Raw genomic sequence first — 22,854 nt, 5'->3', positions numbered from 1 at the left:
ATATATTCCATGCTGCTTTGTGGAAAGGAAAAAATGCAAATGTCAAATTCCATTCCATGGGCAACGTTTGTCACTCACAATATTGGGCTTCACACACACACTTTTCTTCCAGGATGTCTCCCACCAGACACTGATCATCAGCCCAGGCCCACATACCTTCAGCAAGGTTGCTGCTTCATGTGTGTTCGGACCATGCCCTGGGACTTTGAGTAACAATAACGTTTTGCTGTGGTTATGCACTTTATGCATTTATCATGAGCAATACCATTAAATTTGTGCAGCTGTGATGGCCAAGTAGAAGGCAAAGCAGCTTTCCTGCAGGCCCTTCAAAGAGATATTACACTGGAGTCTCAAGCTTCATGTTTTACTTGAATAAACAGCCACATCCGGCTTACAGTTCATGAAGCAACTCTCACCTTGTTATTTCAACTTTCAGTTTTATAGCATCATGCAATGGTGCTGCCGACACAACGGCAACATTCAAAAACCTGCTAAAGCTTGTACAGTCAGAAGGCATTGCCTTTCAGAATGATTCTTATCGTTGAAGAAAATGTTAACCTTAAGTCCTTCCTTCTTGAAACCATTAGCTAAGATTAAGTCAGAGACATACATTATGGTTCTCTGCAGAACAATACATCATAACAGCCATGACCCCAAAGGCCCTTTCAGGACCACACAGCACCACTGGTCTTGTTGCTGCTCTACTTCCAGGGGCAGAGCCTGCTTCACGGCATCTCAACTGGGAGACTGTTCCAGAAAAGAGAAGCTCAGAACAGAAATCATGATGCACACAAAGTTTAGCCAGAGGGTTGGGGTCTGCAACCAATTCTATACCCATAGGAATCAGGGGGAAAAACTTAACATTTTTATACTGCAGCTGTATTAAGATGCAATCCTAACATAAACCCATTGGTTATGGGAGTAAACCTCAATAAACTCAATAGGACTAACCTCTGAATAGACATGGGGTGGTATTCAGAGTACAGTGGTACCTCTGGTTACATACTTAATTCGTTCTGGAGGTCCGTTCTTAACCTGACACTGTTCTTAACCTGAAGCGCCACTTTAGCTAATGGGGCCTCCCGCTGTTGCTGCGCCGCCACCGCACAATTTCTGTTCTCATCCTGAAGCAAAGTTCTTAACCCGAGGTACTATTTCTGGGTTAGCAGAGTCTGTAACCTGAAGCGTATGTAACCTGAAGTGTATGTAATTCGAGGTACCACTGTAGTCCCATCAAAATTAATGGACCTAACTTAGTCATGTTCATTAATTTCAGCAGGTTTATTCTGAGTAAAACTTAGTGTAACACCATCCACTGTTAGGATGGTACTGTTAATCAAACATCATTCCAGTAAGAGATTCCATTCTGAGGAGTTTCTAGCAAGCAGAATTGGAAGACAAAGCCCAACTCCTGATTTAACTTTAATGCTGTTGTGTGGAACTCCCCTTTCACCAGAGTCTATGAGCTCACACTTAACAGTGTTTTAAAAAATTATAAAGGAAGTTCCACTGAACTCAATGGCACGAATATCTGAGCATACAGTACTGTTAGACTGTAACTTTCCCACAATTTTTGCTCCTTCTTGTCTCTTTATATGTATTTTGCATTTCATGCCAAACACACTACCACAATAATTTCTCACAAATTTTATTTCATTAATTGTATCAGCAATATATTTTTAAGTCATATTTTTAGGTATCTGAAGAAGTGTGCATGCACATGAAAGCTTATACCCAGAACAAACTTAGTTAGTCTCTAAGGTACTACTGGACAATTTTTTTATTTTTTATTATTTTTAAGTCATGTTATTAAGAAGGAGGGCTCAGCTTATAAAACCAAGAAGGGCAGTGACAGAAAGCCCTTTTGTAATGGCAGTTTCATTCTTTTCCGATTTTACTTCATTTGAATGTTCTGCATAATTAATGTTGCACTATTTAATAAATACTTATGAAACTACTACTTCTCTGCTCTTTCAGTTTAATTAGGTGATTGACTTCAGGAATGGCATAAATTAGAATGACAATTTAATTACCTTTTTTAATGTGTTCAGTTAAAAGATTTATAAACATGAGCAACACTGAAAATTAAAAAGTATGGCAAAATTAACCAGAGTTAGAACTTATTTAATACAATGCATTTTAGAAACATCAATGACACCTGTGTCAATTAAGGCATAGACCATTCATGATCAAAGTGTTAAAAAAGAATCCTGCATTCTCTACCAGAATCTATATGGTACTTTTTAAATCATACATTCACATGCACAAGCTTATGGTGTTTTGACGGTCATTCGCCATCAAACTATCCCAAAGCTAGAGGAAGGCACTTTGCATCACTCAATGCCATCTCAAACACAATACCTTTCAGTAACTTGGATCCAGAGATGACTCACTTGTGCATGTATGGAAAGGAACTTCCACTTTTGCAATAGTGGCCTAGCCCCCCCCCCCATCCCATTGCAGCCCCCTGCGCCCCTTCACACACCATTCCAGAGGGCCCTTTAACCTCAAGAGTGGCTCTGTGGGGTATGGGGAGCTGTAGTGAAGGGTAGGAGGAAACAGAAAAGCCCGGCTGTATGTTCTGGATCCAGCTCAAAGAGTTAATTTTGCACACTAGAGCCCAGCTCACATACACAAATATACTGTTCGCTTACACACATATCTGGAACACGTGGCTATATTATGCCCATTGCTCCCACTCCTATCCTCCATGAAATCAGCAGAACTGATGAGCCTTCACACAGATATGCTTAATAACTTGGCCATATGATTCTGAGTGTGGCATCACTACGGCCCAGTTTGCATGTCATGGTAAACCGCAGTCTAAACAAACCTTGTTGTACCAAACACTCAGGATCTCCTCCTGGTTGGTTTGGGAAGAAAGCAACCGCGAACTATGCTAGCATTCTCATTTCTTCCTTCCTGGCTTGGGAACTGCAGGAGTGGGGTGGGTGCAATATGAGCAGAATGCTGCCTGTTTATGGGAAACCATCATTTGCTTAGACTAGGACTTGCTCTAACATGTGAACCAGGTGGTCATGTAGTCAGCATCCTGGTTCACTTTCTTTAAGCATCTGCTCTGCATGCAGGTTATTTCCTCCATTTGGATTGTGGCACAGTTGTAGTCTACGTTGCGTTGTTCTGTTGGGGCTTGATATCATATGCGTATTCTATGGCTTGGTGAAGGATGACTTGCAAAGGCGCCTGCAGCAAAGGGGTAGAGGCACCAGGGTTCAAAAGTGGTCTCCTACAAACCATGCCCACCTGCCCTCACATCTGACAACATATAGGATGTCAGATGTGGGGCAGCAGGAGATGCCTCAAAGTGTGCATTAGCAAGTGAAAGCAGGCTTCGGCTCTACTGTTCATCAGCTGATTGGGTAGTAAAGCTTTGGCAGCCCACCTGTCAAATTTGCCTCACAGAACCAAAGTTTCCCCAGCCTTGCTGTACACCTTAGGCAGGTATCGGTGTAAAGGGCATGGCAAGGTGGGTGGGTCCTGTAACACCTCCGCTATTTCAAGGCACACAACACTTTCCCTCCAATTCTCCCACACAGTCCACTGCATTCTCACATTGAGTGCTTTGACTTTTAAACACCCCACTGTAACTATTCAATAATGTGTATCTCCACTCATTGTTATGCAATTCATATATGCCCTAAGCCCAACAGCACAGAGGGAAAAGGTACAACAGAAGGAGCCCTGGCTGGGATAGTGAACTGCTGCCCCAAATATTTATAACCCATTTATAAATATGTGCTCTGCACAATGAGCTACTTCAATTTTAAACTTCGGTAGGGTAAATATACTGCGAAAAGTCTGTCCACACGATTGCAATACTTCTCAAGAGTCCTTTGTTTTGAGCAACACTCCTCACTTAACAAAGTCCAATTGGCTCTCTAAGTGCTCCAGAATGAGCAAGATGAGCTTTCAGATTTATGTATTTTTAAATTCTAAGAATCTGGTACAGTATTCAGCTTAAGAGCCACTCTCCTTGTCAAAGACCCCTCACACATTCCAGAAATACCAGAAACATACCTTTAGTGGCAGTCGTTCCTGAAACACGAGATAGCGCCATATCACATGAAAATATGTTTGCCTTAAGTTGCTTTGCTATTATATATGCTGAAAAATTATGTTTGATATGTTAGAAGGAATACCACAGGCATCTGCGATGAAGTAGTCTCCTGAAACATGCAGTTGAGACTGAGGGTTGTATCAAACGCTGCTGTTCCACTCACACAACAGATTTCTGCCTCCACAACGTAACTTTCAAAGACACTTTCAAAATCTGCTTGAGGGAGCTGGGGACTCCACAAAGCAGATTTTAGGGACGTGCAGGGAGAAGAAGGGGGAGTCCCCTTGTTCAGCATTAGATACAACTCTGAAACTTTTACTGGATCTACTCTTATTGTAAACTATTTTTGTCAAGCATCAGAAATGAAGAAACGGAGTTCTGTTTATTTTGCATTGGAAAATATATCTAGAATTCTCCTTCTGTACACAGATAACTGGGAGTAAGACCCACTGAACACAACAAAGCTGATTTATAGAAGATTATATTCATTCTTTTCTTTATAAAAAAAGAAATGTGTAAGTTTTTAAAACAAAAGAAATAAACTCATGGAAGTTTGCAACAATAAAATATCTATTTATAAAGAAGAAACAGGGTATAAAAACAACAAGAAGACAGCATTTTACGTAATCAAACCAACAATTCCAATAAATAGCCAGAACAAGAATTCATACAACTGTAATCAAGGACTGCACTGTGGAAAAAGAAGCCTTTTTAATAGAAACTCTGTATGATAGCATAGGCGATTTATTGAAGGCCCATTCATTTTCTTGAATTTACATTCATTTGGTATGGTAACTGCAGAATACTTCTTGGTATCTTCTTTTTATTATTTTTAATAATTTTGTTTTAAGAATTCAAGCAAAGGTCTCTTCCCATACACAATTTACATAGCAGAAAAAATTTCAGCCTCCCAATTACTAACTTGTTTGCCTCTCTGCAATGCAATAGATCAGCGTTAGGTTAACACAGTGCAAAACTGAGTGATCTAGGGTGCTTTGTCTGGAGTTTCCGTTTCCAGAAAAGTTGTGCAATGCTAAAACAATGGCTCTCCTATTGGGCTACTGTTTCATGTAACCTCACTGTACAGCTGATGATTGATGATGGGTCAAGAGGGCAGTAGACTTTGGGTGCATGACGCTTAAATGCTTTATCAAAAATGGCAAGGGGCCATGTGCTACAATAACACAGCAAATACTTCCTTTTACTGTACAGCAGACAAATTCCTTCCTCTCAGTCGGCTAAATCTACAGCTGTAATTCATGACTTGCAGTTCAGAGAAGGCAAGAATTAACAAGCCACACACTGTCCGCAGGTAAAAAATGATAACACAAACCCCCAGAAAACCTGAGACTGAGCACCTATGAGAACTCTTACTGCCCCGATACCTCCAGCCAAAGAGAAAACTCAAGCTCATCACCAACATCCGCTTAGAGCATATCACTATTTTCTCATAAAGCCAAGTCTCTTGGGAGATGCTGAATCGTCAGATGTGCACAAGGAAATACAACATAAAATAAATACACCAATATATGTGCACTTACTCCATCGGAAACACCCTTTGTATATAAGACAACCAAGACTAAACAAACCTATTTAGACTAGGTTACTCAAGAACAAACAGATAAAAGGAAGTTAATATCAAGACGTGGGGGAACACTTTCTAAAAAGGCTAAGATTTAAAGCATAAAATCTTAGAGAAGCAAGCAGCTCTGCAGCCTTGTGGTAGCCTCCGACTCAACCTAGAAAACCCCAGGAAGTGGTTTGAATGAGAAGCTGGACCATGTTTCTGTATGTAATCACCTGGTGTCATAATACACACATAGGTATGTGGGAGAAATTCAGGTCCATTCGCATGAACCTACCTCATCTGTTCTTCCCAAATGTAAACAAGAACTCAGACATGCTTTGAAATGCACACGTCTCTAAATTTTTCAGTGCATTACCCATCAAAAAGTGTACAAAAATGCATGGACTGAAATAGGACACCAAAATGCACTGAGGTGGTACCTCAGGTTAAGTACTTAATTCATTCCGGAGATCCATTCTTAACCTGAAACTGTTTTTAACCTGAAGCACCACTTTAGCTAATGGGGCCTCCTGCTGCTGCTGCGCCGCCAGAGCACAATTTCTGTACTCATCCTGAAGCAAAGTTCTTAACCCAAGCTACTATTTCTGGGTTAGCGGAGTCTGTAACCTGAAGCGTATGTAACCTGAAGCGTATGTAACCCGAGGTACCACTGTATTTGAGGAAACTGCATGTAAACTGTGTGCATTGGGCAAAATGGCATACAAAACTGAATATATTAGAAAGAAGCCTGCACAAAAACGTTGAAGAATTTATGTGGGGACTTTAAAAAAATCACAAAGTAATGCTAAAATGTGGCTAACTGAATTTAAGATTAAATTAAAACACACAATGCACACACATTAACACGTGTCTTAAATGTTCAGTTCTTCCTTTAAAGCAATTTTAACACACACCCCAAAAGAAAAATTATGCTCAAAAATTATTTTGTTAATATCTTGCAGGAAGAGGGTAAAAATAGTTTTCAGTATTTGGAAGGGGTTGTTTTTTTGGGTTTTTTAAAGTCCAGAGGAACATTTCTCTAACTTTCAAAACAGTTCTGTTGTTTGATGTCTGCAGCCAGAGGGCCATTCCTTGCCTCAATACTTTAGTTCAAAATTTCACTTTCAGTAGCTTTTCCACATTAAACGGCAACCTCTACTCAGTTCCTTGCATGTCCATTCACATTGTGCAGCACTCACAGTATGCAGGCACACATTTCAAGTAGCAGGACCCCAAATTGTTAAAAATACAGTTTTCATTTTTATACTACAGTGCAGCCAGTTGTGGGATGGGAAACGAGCTTTTGCTACTCAAAACAAAAGAACTTTCCCAGAGGAAAAACATCTGTTTGCTTCTGCTGGCTGTGAAAGCCAAGAAAGCAAGGTTAAATCTAGTATGGGGCCAATGCAATTTTGAAATTGAGCAAGTTCATACATTCCTATCACATTATTATACTCCCACTTTAATAGATCATACATACAGAAAATTGTAAACAGTTTTTGAATTGCAGGGTACGGGGAGCCTATGATCCTCCACGTTGCTGAACTCTCATAATCCCAGACCACTTGCCATACTGGCTGGGGCAGATGGGAATTGTAGTTCACCAACATCTGGAGGTTCATAGGCTGCCCACCCGTGCACTACCAGGTCATTCCTTAGAACAGCTGGATCCCTGCTGCTACCGCCTCCCAACACCAATGGGAACTACCTGGGAGGCAGAGATGATCCAAAGTTTTCTCAGCAACTTCACTTGTGAACCATTATTCACACGTATTCTAATAATTGCTTCCTTCCCACAAAGGAACATAGGAGTTGCTTTGTGTCCAGTACTGTCTTCTATGACCAGCAATAGCTCTCTCAGATTTCTAGCCTTTCCCATCACCAGCTACCTGATCCTTTTTGAACTGAAGATGCTTAAGCCTGAACCTGGGACAATCTTCATCCAATGCATGTACACTGCTAGTGTGTGGCAGCCTTCCCTTCTCACCTTATTCATGCACCTGAACAGGTGTGGCACGGCACTGGCTTAGCGTCCAGCAAAAGCATTTTAACCCAGCTTGTGTTTCTCAAGTTAATTAAATGAGGGAAGGAGGTTATGAATGATTGGGAGCACAAGTGTAACGTAACAGGACATTGCAGGTGGCCTGTCAATGACAGGCCCTTCGAACGGTCATGAGCTGAATGGGGAGGGACAAAATAGAGAGCTGAGGCACAAAATTTCTGTCAGTCATTTTAAGCTGTAAGGGGGAAGAGGTCCTTGCAATCTCCTCCTAATAAAAAGAGGCAAAAATGTTCTCTCAGTCAGCAAGCACAAATGAAAAGGAGGAGGAATACTTTGCAAGGGCTCAACACTTTACACAGTGCTGACCCTCAAGCTGGTAACTCTCAGAAGATGTACTGAACATAACATTTAAATTATATTCACACAGTGTGATCCTAAGCACACTTATTCGGAAGTTAATTCCAGGGGATTCAATGGGATTTATTCCCCGAGACACGTTTAGGACTTTAGTTTGTTTTGATTTATAAAATGAATTACCTTCAAGTGAAACTTCCAGTAGATGAGGAAGGGAATATACAAAATAAGCAAGGGGGGAAAGCTCTGAAAATCTAAAATAGAAGTTTAAGCATAGTATGCTTCCTTTCTGTAATTTTCTATTCATGTTCTAAAACATTCTCTACCTAGGGCAAGTAAAGCACACACAATTCAGCCCAAATTCAGTATGTGTCACGGCTCTTCAACACTTGTGCTTGCCCTGTGCCTAGAAATCATGGGTCAGAGCGGTTTTACCTTTGCCCCACTGCTTTCCCCCAGAAAGCTTACTCTTTAGTGCTAAATCAGAGCAAGCATCAACGCGGAGTAAAACTCAACTGACATTTGCTCCGATTCAGTGGTAAACAGCAGGTTTCCCCAGGGGGAAACAACAGGGCAAGCAGAAGTGTGGATGATCCCTCAGTTCTGTCAATTTCCTCAGAACAGCTATACGTATGTGGATTATTCATGCATTTTAACTGAGAGGGCAAAAAAACAAGTGTTTAGCTCTGGATTCCTTGGGACACTGAGAGTATTGTATGCTTAAAATCCTCTCTCTGAAACTGACTGAGCTAAAATAAAGTGTCTAATTTCACTTGGGTCATGCCCATAATGTAATGTCCCTACGTTCCTATTTATCCAAACAAAGGAAATTCAGTTTGATTGTGACCATAATTGTTAATATATTGTCTACCACTTACTTGATTTATGCAAACAAAATAACTTCCCTTTCTTATCAAGACCAGGAAACATTAGCAAATATCATTTTGAATTCCTATTGAGTTAGTTGTTAATATTTCAGTGTGGTTCTTAAAATATTACCATTCCTTATTTGATATTCAGATCTTTGATTTTTTATAAAAGAAATCACTTGAAAATTTGCATGACAATACTTAATCTAAATTCATAGAAGTATGGGATGGGGAGGCTGAAATAAATAAAAATAAAAATATCCTCTGGTTTAGGGCCAGATTCTGCCTGTGTTATAGTCAATGGCATCTTTCCAGCTGGGCCTGGAATGAATTCAAGAGTGTCAAAGCATGCCAAATTTCACACTTCAAAAGAGAGGTTATGTTTAAATCAGAAATACAGCAGCTGCACTACTCAACCATAACCATGTTATGGCAGGGTGGCTACAAGGTCATGATTTGGGTTGAGAATATGACAGAACATCCAATTAAAACATTGAGGGCAGCTTTGATAAACTGACTTATCAATGCTTTGCAGTATTTACACTGAAGGACTTCTAAAATTTCAGAAGCAGGCTGTGCTTCTGAAACCCACTGGGGATGATTTTGCTTTCATTTTAAAGGTGATGTCCCTGATCCCATGCATGCCTACCTGCGTGCTGAGTTCACACACTACATTCCCAGGTAGGTGTGCATAGGATTGCAACCTAAGTGAAAATACTGCTCCAAGATCATTGATTACAGCAGGCATAGGCAAACTCGGCCCTCCAGATGTTTTGGGACTACAATTCCCATCATCCCTGACCACTGGCCCTGTTAGCTAGGGATGATGGGAGTTGCAGTTCCAAAACATCTGGAGGGCCGAGTCTGCCTCCAGTGATTTTAAGAATTCATGCCCAAAGCGCTTGGTGAAATATGAACACATCTTCCAATTCTTGAACAATATGCTATCTACTTGGTGGGATCAAATGTCCCTGAGAGGTCCAGCGAAATCAGGGTCACCTCTTACAACGTGCACTAAGGCAGTGGCTTCCAAACCATTTCCCCCAACAGTTCTCTTAAAAATTGCTGAGGGCCTTGGCAGATCACTTAATGGTTTTTCTGCCTGTTGTAGCAACTGTAATGTGCTGTGCTAGAATCTGCATGATTTTTAATTGCAATTTTACAGAAATACTGCAGGCCGCCTGAATGAAGCTTCTGGATGCTACCCTAAAGCAACCCAACTTTAAGAAATCTAGATAATTAACATCATCAAGGAAAACGTGGAGCTCAGCCTCACGCCTCCACAAATATTTTGTCCAGTAATGGAATGTTGTATACTGGACAATTGTGATTTCTATCAGAGGGTTCAAATGATGGATTCTTCAATAAGGAACATCTCTTTTAATGCAGAAATGGAACAAGCCTTTGTTACTTCTGTTGTCTAGTCCCAGCATAACTATCCTTATTAGGCAAGGCAAAGACCAATCATTCACATGATGAGCCATATTTCTCCGGGGGTTACTCCCACCATCCCCAATGTCATGCACCCCACAAAGATGCCTTGGAGAGGGTGGTCAGAGGAATGGGAGATCGGGGAACTAGAGCTGAATGGCCCCAAGGTAGATCCTGGTGAGATGGGGGAGGAGAGATCAGGACCTCAAGAGATGTCTGAACCAGAAGAGGGGCCCAGTGAGCTGGGAGGTGAAGGTTCGGGTCCCAGGGAGGGGCCAAGCAGGCAGCCAGAAAAGTGTTCCACCCCAAGACTGGGTATCCCAAGCCTAAAATCAGCTGCAGTGGAGCTGCCACTAGCGATGAAGCAAAATGTGCCAGAAATGGAAATAGTAAAAAAAAATAACTTTTAAGTCATCTTTTTTTAAAAGCATGAGTCTAACCCAAAGGATCATTCTAACTTGTTTACTGATTCATTTGCTTCCAGGATAGCTCTGACTTCAAATTATCTTGTCACTCCCAGTGCCGTTCTGATGGATGCTGCCAATGCAGCTGGTACTGCGGACAGCCTAAACGAAAGCTCAGAGAACAAAAAAAGGGACACAGAACAACCATCTGACATTGCATTGTTTATATCTATCATCTATCTATCTTCTATCTATCTATCTATCTATCTATCTATCTATCTATCTATCATGAAGCTGAGGCTCCAATACTTTGGCCACCTCATGAGAAGAGAAGACTCCCTGGAAAAGACCCTGATGTTGGGAAAGATGGAGGGCACAAGGAGAAGGGGGCGACAGAGGACAAGATGGTTGGATAGTGTTCTTGAAGCTACCAGCATGAGTTTGACCAAACTGCGGGAGGCAGTGGAAGACAGGAGTGCCTGGCATGCTCTGGTCCATGGGGTCACAAAAAGTCGGACACGACTAAACGACTAAACAACAACATCTATCTATCTGCTGAACCCTGACCATTTTTGTAATTATTGGGCATAGTCACTTGAAACACTGCATAAAGAGCACATGTTATGGGGGAATTAAGAGATATAATGGTAAAATAAAAGGCAGCTCACTCTCATTCTGGAAAATGGGGTCCCCTTAACTGGACAGCCTGCTGACTAGTTGAGAAAAGAAACATTTGGAGTGTGGAAGAATCTGCTCAGTACAGACTGGACTTCATAATTAATTGCATCATTTGCCAATGTGGAAGGGAACAGTACTCACTTTCTCAGTTTTCTCCAACCATGTACATACATTTCATACATATTTGGCAAGCCAAGAATTCACATCCAAAGCCAAGAAGCAGTTCTATTTGGGTACCATGTATGACAGCATAGGTGGCATTAAACTGTTCACTTTCGGCATGATTCATGAAGATGCCTCATCAAGAGTTTCCCCGAGAGTGGAAGAGTGGACAGCATGATACCATACAACATAGGATTTGTGTTAATCCAAGCTCAGAACTGATATTTAGAAACTGAAAGGGTGGCTAAAGTGGAAAAGAGGGCAGGGCCCTGCACCTTTGATAGTTATTTACAGAAGGGTTATTGTCACAAAAGGGTTATACTGATACTTTGATTTAGGACTTGGTTGAATTGTGGATTGCTTTAGATTTTATAACTTCTGTTTTGGACAGTTAGCTGCCTTGAATTTCTTCTGACAAACAGGTGCAATATATAGTTTAAAATAAATAAATATGCATATTTATGAAAGGGACAAAAGCCCAGTTCTCTTTTGCATCAGGCCACTGATGGGACATACAAACATGATATATCATTTTATTTGTATGCTGACTTTCCATAGTTCAAACCATGCTCAAGGCAGCTTACAACACGAAAAAAATACACAATTACAAACATAACCCAAAGTAGTCATAAACGATAAATAAAACATCAAAAGGTACACAACCAAATTTAAAAATGTCCATCTAAATGATAACAACGAAAATAAAGATACAAAAGAGTGATATCAGTAACAACAACAACAAAAACACACTAAACAATACCCCACCCAATAGTTTGTACAGCAGCCTCGGCTGTTGTAGCTGGAGTCAGTCAGGGCCCTGCCAGGTGGGAAAGGCAAGCAAGGCAGGGAGCATGTCTTCCAGGACTCACAGCCAAGGGGGTCTGAAAAGGTTCTTAAAACATTTACCTTTGAAGTACAGCAGCCAGGAATGGAATTAAGCCCCACAGCAACTCCTATTGTCTGATTTTTACCAGATATTAATTATGAAACAAGTCCAAGGATTCTTGGAATGCTGCAGCCAGTATAGTGGAAGGATCCAGTTCTGTCCACCCACTAGCAATGCTTTCCTTACCAAATCATCTCCTTGCAAAGTCATTCCACTCACCCACTTAGTACTGCTCTCAAATCGATCTACAGTATAAGAGGTCTGCACAACATGTGCCCCACCTAGCCAAATTCAGCCCACAAGTCACTTGAGGCAGCCCATCATGGGCTTCACACACACACACACACACACACACACACACACACACACACACACTTTGCTTACCTGGGTCTCCCAAGACAAGGTAATTATTGACTGTTTTGCATTTGGTTTTCAGGTCAAAACAACACATATAGCAGGAAAAGACAAACACAGACCAAGAACACTAATCAATCCGGTCCTAGGACAATTCTGTTAAATCCTAAATGCAGCCGACTATGAACAAACGTGTCCACTGAATTCTCCACATAAACTTTGATAGAAAATCAACAGTAATACCCACATCCTACTTCTAGATGAGCCTTTGACACCACCTGCTAAGGGACCCATAATACACAGAAGCACACACATAAACATTACATTTCCTAAACACAGAATCCCAGAAGAGTTCAGTGATTGGTTTTCCCAGCAAATGACTCACAGTCCCATCAAGATTTTGAGTTTAACCTTTTACTGTGAATTATATAACCAGCTTGGCATTAGTCATCAAAGGTTCTTGAAATAAAAAAGCAATACATAAATATATACCTGGCACAGTCAAACCATGGTACTTATTTGCATTTTCTAAGGCTTCAGCTTGTTTGCACTTACCTGGGGTCACTACTCCTGAGTAGACATGTTATAGGACTGCATTATCAAACAGTTTTAACTTAAGCTCAAAAGTTTGCTAATGGTAAATGAATGGGGAAAGTGAATTTGGAATTGTACCATTTCAGAATTATACTTGGGATGTTATTTGGGTTACTCAAAACCAAGCGTTATAAATTACAGCCTTATACTTTGGATATAACTTGGGATACTTAAATCCAGCATGAGCTTTCCCTGCTAGTCTCAGAGCAAAGCTATCGAAGTGTCAGCATTGTATCTGTATTCTGTCCTTGTCTAATAGCAGATACTGTATATGAATGGATGACAAGAAGGGAGTTGTTGGTATAATAGCTACAGGGTAAAATAACATTTATGGATATAGATCTATGGGCTTGAGAAGGAATTTCTCCGTATGATTAAAGAACCTCTAGCACCTCTGATCTTATTGCAGGCGTAATAGATGGAAGGGTTGCATCCTTAATACCACAGAAATAATAAAAAGAAAAGAAGTATAACACTGGTTTGTTGTTGTTGCCTGTTTTGCAACGACCCCTGCAAGATACAATGCAGGGCTATGAGGAATCCCACTCTTAATGAGAGAGGCATCAAGGAACAAGGAAAAGCCCATTACTGTGACCCTCCAATTATACAGCTTCACAAACAAATGAATAATATTCTCCTCCATGCAGAGGCAGAGTTAGCTGCTTAATTGTTTTCAGATCCACACAGAGCACCTTACCCACTCGGTATTTCGTGCACCTTATTGTCATTTTCTTGACAGCCTGAATGCCAGCGAAAGAGCTTGACAGTCCTGAGGTCAGAGGTCACCGAGAGTTGAACGTGGCATCCGCTGCCATCACGTTTGTGTCAAGCGGAGTAAACATGAGGGAGAAAGGAAGGCGAAAGTGCCTCAAGCTGGCTCCAGCACTCAGCTGTCCTCACAGAGTGTGCTTCAACAGAGATGGAGAAGAAGAAGAAATCTCACAAGCCTACCGCAGTCTCATTTACACATGTCATAGAGGGAGGGGGGAGGTGGCAAGGGGGGAGGAAAAGGAACAGAAGGGGTCATTTACAATATGCCGTTTATAATCACTATTCATTTCCCTACCAGAAATAACTTAAAAGAGAGCAGGAAATTAATTGCTACCAAAAGCTCAGCAGGTCACGGAGGCAGGTGTAACCTATCAATTTAAGAACAGCCTTGCTTGCTGCATGTTATGATTTCACCTGGAGAACATCTGGACTGCACACCCTGCATCAAATGCTCACCATTCCGTATTCCTATATTTATTTTTTTTAAAGCAGACGCAGAAACACAACAACAAGCTGAAAGAGCACACAAACACTTCCCTCCTCTGCTGCTTTACATTCCACAGCATCACTCTCAGCAGAGCTGCAGGAAAAAAGCAAGCATTCCTTGGATAAAAGATCAGCTAACTGAACCATACACATTGCTCCTGCTACACTCCAGTACATAGATCACTAGGAAACAATGCAGCCAACACATCACGTCCTGAAATCCAACTGCAGTTTCTTCCGTAGCTTCGGGAAACATACCTTTCCCAGTGAAAACTGAACAACAGAGATAGGATTTACTGCCGTTCAGACAAGGAACACCTCCCTTTCTCCCCCTTCCCGATTTCCCAGTGAATGCCATCCCCGGTACTACCTGCATTTATCAGCAATGCAATCGCCTCATCTCTCCAGTCACTCCAAAGAACCGAACAGCCTGGAAATTCCGGTTGTCCATTATTCGAGGTCACAGATAAAAGCTAAACAGCAGCAGTGACTCCCATCAATCATAAGTCACTCAGTTATAGAATGTATGGTAGGAGACCTACTGATGTAAGCTAGTCACCAGAGAAAATACCCACTGATGACGCATATCCAGGCATAAAAATAGTTACAGGGCCCCCAAAGGGATTATTCAACAGCCTACATTTAGATATTCTTACAAGAGACCCAAAGTCAATTTGCTGCTCTTAGGTGGCTGTGAAAGGCTGGAGTTTAAGCATCTTCAGTGGACAGAACCACAAGTGGCTGGTTTAAATAAACAACTGCAATTATGAGCTGTTTCTGCATTTTTTGACACTGCAGTATAAGGACAAAGTATAAAGGGAGAGATGCAGACTACAAAATTCTACCTATAAATGTATCTTTACAATGCTGGTTTTCATTTACTAATATATATATATATTATGCCGCGCACAGCTTAACATTTGTCTATACATTTCTAAACGTGCTTTCTATCCTCCTCCCCTTGGCCCCTGCAGAGCAGCCTGGCTTAACACTTGTATAAAAGCAACATCACAAAAAACGGGTTTCAGTTCCCTAAATCACTTTGCAACAAAAGTAGCTTCCTTTAAAGAAATTTGACAGCAAAAACGTAGTCCCAGATTGAAGGATCTGCAACAGCGTTGGGTGAAATGTAGGTTCTGAATCACAAGTCTTCCCAGAGACTCTTGGGGGTGAATTGCAGCTCTGCTTGTTTTGTGCACAAACATATACATTGTGCCTCAGAGAAACCTGGACAGTTCGGGATTGCAGCTCATAACATGCCAGTCCTCCAACCATGCTGCAGTGCTGTACTTCCCCCATAGGACTAAACTTAACCAGTCCCACATTTATACCAAAGAAAGTAAAGGAAACAATTTAGGGTTGCTACTAGGGTTCGGAGCTAAACCTATTCCCTGACACTGGTGACCCTAGTCATGAAGAACCCAGCTTGCTCTGTCATCTGCCTAACTCCACCTTGGCTTACGACTCTTAGTTGCACTCGACTGTAGACCAGAACGCTGGGGACTGGCTTTCTGACATAGCGGGTGTGATCCAATGGTGACTTGCACAACAGAAATCCACTTACACATGGATTTTTTCTTCCACCCCCCTCTGCCCCCCCCCCCCCGTATGCATTCAAAATTTGTTCCAGAGGGTCCCCAGTCCTCTGGAGCAGATTTTAAGGGTGCAGGGAGCCTGCAGGGAGAGGAAATGAAGGAGAAGGCCTTTTACAGCAACAGAGACCTGCTCAAGCTTTGTTGGAGTTCACCCAGTGGTAGCTTTTCAGTAGTACTGAATCTTATGATACAAAAAACCACCTTAAAAGGAAAATGACATTTCTTTCAACTAGGGCTCATAGGACAATGGGATTCAGGATCCATTCCTGATTCAATTATTATAAACAAGCAGAACATTGGACCGTGCCCTGAACTTTGTCATAGGATAAGACCCATGGGAGCAATGAACATGTTGCCCAAAAGTGGCATGTTAAAAGGAATGGGCTCGGATACTGGATCCTATTAGAAAAATTACAGGCTGTTCTCTCCATTGAAAACCAGCCTAACAGTTTTATAAATTGCCTTAATAAAGTAGAAGAAATTCTGTAAATCATATCAGAGGGTATGAAATTATTAGTCACCCTAATGAAACTTCTGATTTCTCAACAGTGGAAAAATGAGCAACATTTTTCACTGCAAGGTTAGTATATTTAAACAGGGGTGCATTCCAATAATGGACAAGATTTTCCTTCAACTAAAAATACACTAATTCCTAGGCACCCTGATAATTTTATAGGAAAATGTTTTCTTTTCTTTTTTTACATGCGCAAAGTTGATGGAACTTTTTCCAAAAGGCCACCAAGGCTGTAATCATATACCCACTGACCTGGGACTAAGTCTCAATGAACTCAAACAGAACCTATTTCTGAGTAGACATGTAGAGAATTGTGTGGTAAAATACTGTATTCCTATATTGTGTCATAAAGGGACGCGGGTGGCGCTGTGGGTAAAAGCCTCAGCGCCTAGGGCTTGCCGATCAAAAGGTCAGCGGTTCGAATCCCCGCGGCGGGGTGCGCTCCCGTTGCTCGGTCCCAGCGCCTGCCAACCTAGCAGTTCGAAAGCACCCCCGGGTGCAAGTAGATAAATAGGGACCGCTTACTAGCGGGAAGGTAAACGGCATTTCCGTGTGCTGCGCTGGTGCTGGGTCGCCAGAGCAGCGATGTCACGCTGGCCACGTGACCCAGAAGTGTCTCCAGACAGCGCTGGCCCCCGGCCTCTTGAGTGAGATGGGTGCACAACCCTAGAATCTGTCAAGACTGGCCCGTACGGGCAGGGGTACCTTTACCTTTATATTGTGTCATTAATAATGCAAACCTATGAAGAAGCAAACTCATTTTAGTTCAGTGGACTCTACTCCCAGGTAAGTGTTACAATATAGAAAATTAAGTAGGGAATATCAAACTCTTGACTGAAACTTATGGAGATAACTAGTGTTGCCATATATTTAAACTTACTTTTTTTGTATATGGTAAACCAACAAAAAATATAAACTAAAAAGTGTTTCAAAATGTGAGTTACAGCAGCTGGAACATTATACTCACAAACCCATGTTTTTTGTTAGAGCATGAAGCTGATAGTGCCAAGGCATTTGAACCCCATATAGGACAGCTGCATATTCCTCCATTTCAGGGGGTTGGACTAGATGATCCTCAGGGTCAAAACTCAACAATTCTATCATTCTATTGTTTAAAGATGGCTACAATCATTCATGTTCTGCTTCTCAATATGAAGCCATATAAAATACAAAGCCATGTTTTTCTAAAAATGGAAGACTTAAAAGAATTTTAGAGTGTACTTGGCACCAAATTCCATAGGAATAAAGTCATATAGCCGATTCTTATTCAGATTAGCCTTATTTGAATTCTTCTGTGTAATGAAAATTATTTGGCTTTATGAAGCAGCCAACAGTAACTACTGACCCTCACTTATAGCAGAATGGAAGTCACTGTTATTTAGAACAGTGAAAAGATGTGTGTCTTTATCCCTGCACTGCAATAAGCAGTGGGGAGGATCTTTTTTGCCCTGCCATGCACTATTCTGCCTAACTTTCCTCGACGATGATAACATTGTTATAAATAAAAGTGCAAATTATTTTTAGCACCGAGATTTCGCTAAGCACTCACGTTTCTCTCCTGTGTGTAAACGCTGGCAGTTCTGCTTGCCCTAGTTTAACAGCCCTCTTTAGAAATATTCATTGGTGGCTTCTAGCTGATTTATCCCAAGCAAGTTCCTGGGAGAAGTCTGAAGCTTATTCTCTCCTCCAGTCTCCTATCAGCATCTCGCCTCTGTTGCCCCCTGTGATTGTCACCAGCATCCAAGAAAGCAGCAATTCATTTCCTACAGAACATGGGAGATAAAAACAATCAAATTTTAGAGCAGGGCAGGGCAGGGCAGGGGGGAGGCCCACCAAAACAAAGCTTAACATAAAAATATTAGAGGGGTTCAAAATGTACACAATATGTCATCAAGAAACTGGGAAGCTTTATGTGTTCTTTCACCAGAGTGAAGTCAACCCTACAACATTATCACACAAAAAAATATCTCGCCAGCAAGGAGATTGAACATTTTCCTCCTCCCACCTATGAGGATCTTGAAATACATGAGAGGAGATTTTTTTACAGCTTTATATTTTTCCTATTCTAACTCCCCCACCCCCCAGTCTCTTATGTAACTTGTATCATACAAGCAAGGGTGTCCAAGGTTGGAAAATTCCCAACTGACCAAAAACAGGATTGAACTTGATGCCTAAAGACCATGGAAGGAAGATGAGCCATGCTGTAATCTGCTCTTCGGCAAGGTTCCTTATACCATTTTTTGTCAAGCTTCCCTAGATAGAAATCCTGCTACCCAACAGACAGTGGTGGGGAAAGCCACCACAACTTGCAATGCACTCTGCCAACGCAACAACAGCCCTGGGTCACCTAGCTCCAATCTCTGCTATTAGCCTCTTCTGCATTTTCGAGCCAAGATTCCTAATGTAGAAAGTAACTAGAGGCAGCAGCAGCAGCAGTTTTTGCCAGCCTTTTCTCTCATCTGCCTGAAAATTGGACACAACCGCAGCAGAATAGTCTGAGCAGGATATAGTTGGGTTGCGATTCCCATTGAGAATTACTAATTTGTTCTCTTTTGTAAAATATAAGCCCCGCTCAGGAAGGAAATTCCGTAACTCAATGGAATTGTTTTCCTTTATATTTACCAGGTTATCAAGCACAAAACAGAGTCAAAATTGGCTGAGCCAGCTGGCAGGGGATCCCCTATGCCCAGGGAAAGCCATAGCTCAACCAGCATAGGCATGACATCAGCAGCTCCCTCAGTCATCTGCCAGTCAAGCTCAGTTCAACCATCACTCGAATGGTGGGGTTGCTGCATACCTACGGTTGCTCCTACAGAATAGTTTGAAGCATGCCTGTCCCCTGACTAAAGCAATCTTAGCGACTTTGTCACATAAATCTGCATAATTCTACATAGGAACAAAACAGCAGTTTTGAAGAGTATAGCAATGCTTCAGACTGCAAAAGAGATAAAAGTGGAAATAGACGCTATGTCCAAAACACTGTCATACTGATGGCATCTAAGAAGGCATAGTATTTTGGAGCTGCAAAAGTCACCCTGTCTGGGACCCTTCATAGAGCTCACCATGCTCCTAAAATAAAGCTAGGAACCTTCTCTCAAGGACATCCCCAATGAGCTTTTCACAGTTCCCTGTGCCCTAGCTCCTTTCTTGCCCAGCTGTCATATGCCAAGGCAGCCCTGAATCTCTCTTGTCCTTCCAATACCTTCACCTGAATTAAGAGGTTTGCACCTAGAAAGAGACTAGCCCCAACTGCAGGAATGGAAAAACATTACTGGGAGGACCCCACAGTCAAGCACAAGTTCATTTTCTCTGTCACGTCATTGGTTTCCCTTTCATTAATATAACTATGAAAACAATTTGACTGATTAGTCACCCAAGCCTAAATTCAATTCCTATGTGGGGTTTTTTTTAAAAAAGGGTAGAAAATAATCACAGCTACGTTGTACAGAGTGACTGAGTTCTCAGTGTTCAACCTTGAAAGCTAGCTCTTAGACTGAGCTGAACTTTGAACCTCCCATTTTCACTTAATTCTGAAATAGCACCCCTACAGAGAAAATGAATCTGGCATGCCATAAGCCAGAGAAGAGAGATGCAGAAGCAGCTAAATATTTATTAAGTATCAACATTGGTCAATTCTGCTTGTCCACTCTTCCTCAGAAACAGAAAAGCTAATACTTTTGAGTTCCAGAGTTCCAAAGAAATGCCACTCCCAGATAAAGGAAAAACTAGTAGAAATAAAAGCTATATTAGAAGACTAACTTGCTTCCTTGAGATATGATGGGCACAACGTGTCCACAAAGGAAGGGATACAGAGTGCGCTGTCTGTCTGTCTGTCTGTCTGTCTGTCTGTCTGTCTGTCTGTCTTGGTGCCATCCTCAGTCTCTAACATTGACTGTGATGGAATAGGGCTTGAAGCCATTTTGTACTCAAGTTTTGGCAGAGTATACAAGACCTTGGACAGCACCAAGGGGTCCTGCTATGGCAATTAACAAGCAACGTTGTCTCTGCTGGGAGCAAGAGCCAGCTGAAGCATTATCTAGGCTGCATAGGCTGCACAGGCTTGAAGCCACAGGAGCTGGCTAACTGACTAAATAGCCCTCACCTTATTTTGTAACCTTTGGGGCTTCTGTGAGGCTGCGAGCTCTGGCCAGCAAGCCCCTGAATAAGTTATAGGAGGTTCTGCCCCTGGGGAAGTATCCAAACATCAGAGTTCTCTACAGTGCCATGAAAAGCCCCCAGCTTGCAGAGCACGATCCAGTCCTCTTTGGGATCTATAAGGAGCCGGCCCTTGCTCTGTTTATCCTAGGGCCATCTATTCATACTAGTGCCATCTCTCCAAAGGTCTTGCCTATTCCTGTTACTGGAGATCCTGGAGACGACAATGAACCAGGGACATTCAGCATGCTGCACATGTATTGCATTGAGCTATGACCCACCACCTAAGAAGCAGAGAATTCTAAAATTAAAAGTAGTAAACTCCACATTGGAGCAGGAGAGGCGGGAAGCATTTCGTGCTTTCCTGAAGAATGACACCCAGGGGAACAAAGGGAGCAGAGAGTAAGAAAAGCCGGAGGGGGGACATTTATTTTTGGAAGAGGAGCGGGACCGTATTTGATGTCACTGTTTCACAACTGCTCTGCGCTCTGCTTACAAGCAGGCAGCTTTCAACAACAGGAAGCCTGAGGACTTGGAGCCCCATGAGTGGGTGTATCAGCAGGCAAGTAATAATATGCAGAGAGCAGCACTGGCAGCAACCTCATCCCATCTCCTTCCAGCCACTACAAAGGCTCATGCTGGCAGGGCAAAGCTTGCCAGGCATCTCTCAACTCCCACAGGTTGAGACTTTAGCGTTTGCTGCTCCGCAGGCAGTCACACGTTTCATGTTTCCAGTACCAGAAGGTGCTTGACATTTCCACTTTAAAAGCCAAGGTGCCCTAAGCCCCAAAGTGAAAAAGTTTGCCGTAATGATAGAGACACAAACCGAAAGAGGAGGCACTTAAGAGCCCAGAGAAATGGCTTCACCGCCACATTACAGGAACCTCTTGAAAACTGATACTTAGGGAAGTAAGTGAGTAATACAAATTAACATGTGCTGTGTTGGGGGGCTTGGCGGGGGGAGGGGGGGAGGCGTTACACAGCAACCTGCCCCATAACAATAGTGGAAAATACTTCCTTCATTGTAAAAAATAGAAAAGAAAAAAGAATCTGATCTGAATTATAGGAATAGTTCTCATAGATCCTGATGTGCCTAGTGGGTAACTAAAACTTTGCTTGTCCTTGGAAGTCTATGACTATATATACAGAAAGCATCTCACTACCCTCCAAGCAAAGCACAACTCCCTGATCCTTTATTGTGGCCTCCCAGGTGTTTTGATACACACACACAAACACCTATTCCTCTCATGGGTTGCTAGCGCACTGCCACACATGGCTGTGGTCTACCTTCAACTTCAGTGGAGCGGGATGGCACAGGTACGTAAGCCTGGTGCATTGAGACATCATATTTACTAGTTTCCAACCCCAAGGTATACCATGTCAGCCAGGTAAAACATAAGAAGTACTGTACAAGGCCCAAACTGAGTATTAGCATGCAAATCCATGTGTAACTTTCAGAGAAAGAAGTTTCAGGGTCCTAGCCCCTTCCTTTCATATGTATTATTACCTACAGCTTCAACGTAATTGGGAAGGGGTGGTGCAAAATGGAGGCGCACCAAGAGGGAGGGCACATTTATTTCTTCTTCCATCTGCCATTTATCTAAACCCTTCCCCAGGTTACTCCTTCACCATCAACCCCAGTGGGGCTCCAAATGTGAGGATAAACCTTATTGAGAACCTTGTAAGAGGAGAGAAAGCAGTTTGGATCTATTTCAAAAAGAGAAGCAGGAAGTGAGGAAGGGATTAAGCATTCTTCCCTCTCTACTGTTCATGCTGCCTCTTCCCAAAGCTCCTTTTGGGGTCGCCCATCATGTATCTGGCACATGCAACAGCACATGGTCTGATCCAGCAGGCTTTTCTTATGTTCTCATATAAGAGACACACGGCACACACTATACCTAGTCTAAGAAAAAAGACAGCCCATATGAAAGGCACATTCCAGCTAAATATATTA

At 42.1% G+C, this 22,854-nt stretch overlaps 1 protein-coding gene across 4 annotated transcripts in view; it reads right to left on the bottom strand.

Moving 5' to 3' along the window:
• Positions 1 to 22,854, bottom strand: part of HIVEP2 (HIVEP zinc finger 2) — a 135,925-nt gene that overhangs the window by 62,850 nt on the left and 50,221 nt on the right. For 2 of the 4 annotated variants that reach the window (XM_028723569.2, XM_028723570.2), the window contains exon 2: positions 18,295 to 18,508. The exons of 1 other annotated variant lie outside the window; for it this stretch is intronic. The gene's annotated coding sequence lies outside the window, so the exon portion shown is untranslated. Of the gene's footprint in view, positions 1 to 15,006; positions 15,231 to 18,294; positions 18,509 to 22,854 lie in introns of those variants that run through there. One more of the 4 variants, XM_028723571.2, reaches the window with a different exon arrangement.

This window comes from Podarcis muralis, chromosome 3 (assembly GCF_964188315.1).
Source record: "Podarcis muralis chromosome 3, rPodMur119.hap1.1, whole genome shotgun sequence".
Classification (NCBI taxonomy): domain Eukaryota; kingdom Metazoa; phylum Chordata; class Lepidosauria; order Squamata; family Lacertidae; genus Podarcis; species Podarcis muralis.
The sequence above is the reverse complement of the archived record's forward strand: the minus strand, read 5'-3'. Positions and strand labels throughout refer to the sequence as shown.